The following is a 1,120-nucleotide window of genomic DNA, read 5'->3' on the forward strand; positions in this document are numbered from 1 at the left end:
ACTCACAGTTGTTGATTTTACAATAGTATTTTTTTATTCGTCAAATATAAAAAGACATAATTTTGTAAGAAGATATTTAAAAAATTGTACACCGTTGTCATATTATAATATTGTTAATAAATAATGAAAATCTTTGATATTTATATATTATTTATCTGTTTTAATGTCCCAACCTAAATATTTTCTATTTCATTTAATGAAATGTTTCAGACAAAAAGTATACGATTGATCATCTGAAAGAGAACGAACAACGATAAAATTAATTTTAGAAAAGAATCAATTTTTTAAAACAGCCTACCTACTTGCGCACCGCCTGCACGAAATTTCGTGTACACGAATTGAAAGGCTCTTCTTTTAAATATATCATTAAAAAGAAATAAAGGTTGTGAGCCAAAACTAGATGTTCGCAAGTTATTCTCAAAGTTAATAAAAAAAGATAAAACCTAACAATCGCGCAACAGTCAACAGTAACTTTATTAATACTTACATATTAACATATAATTGATTCCAACATAATAATAAAAAATTTATAACGTCGTGGTATTCTAACAATGAAATGATAAATTTAAAATTTACAATGAAGTTTTATTAACAATGTGTGATTTATTTACATCAGTGCTCGCAAAGATCTGCACATTTCGGACTAATTCCAGCGAGCGACCCTCACTACCGCTCGAGACTTGGCGGCCTAGCTATCGATCGCGCGCGCGATATTGTGGCTCAGAAGCGTCTCTATATCAGAAATATACTAGGAGCACATCTTCCGCCAAATTATTATTGAAGCATGTTTTTTTTATTAAATAATTTATTTTTATTAACATAAAATTTTCTATTGTTAATTTATTCATTGTTCCATAATGATATATTTATATCTTAACATAGTTTTCTAATACATTACATAATTTTGATGACGTACATTTCGACAATAGCTTTTCACATCATCTGTGAGGTACTATTGTAAGATGCTTTTTTATCGTGGTTTCCCCAGTAGGCCTATTCCACAAAAAGAAGAATACTTGTATCAAACACTTGTATGTGAATAGGGTAATAAGGGGGGATTCTAATTCTGGAGCTCCCGAGGAAGGGATACCCGCGGGGGGGGGGGGGTCATGGGGGCGGG

This window comes from Trachymyrmex septentrionalis, unplaced genomic scaffold (genome assembly GCF_001594115.1).
Source record: "Trachymyrmex septentrionalis isolate Tsep2-gDNA-1 unplaced genomic scaffold, Tsep1.0 scaffold275, whole genome shotgun sequence".
Lineage (NCBI taxonomy): Eukaryota > Metazoa > Arthropoda > Insecta > Hymenoptera > Formicidae > Trachymyrmex > Trachymyrmex septentrionalis.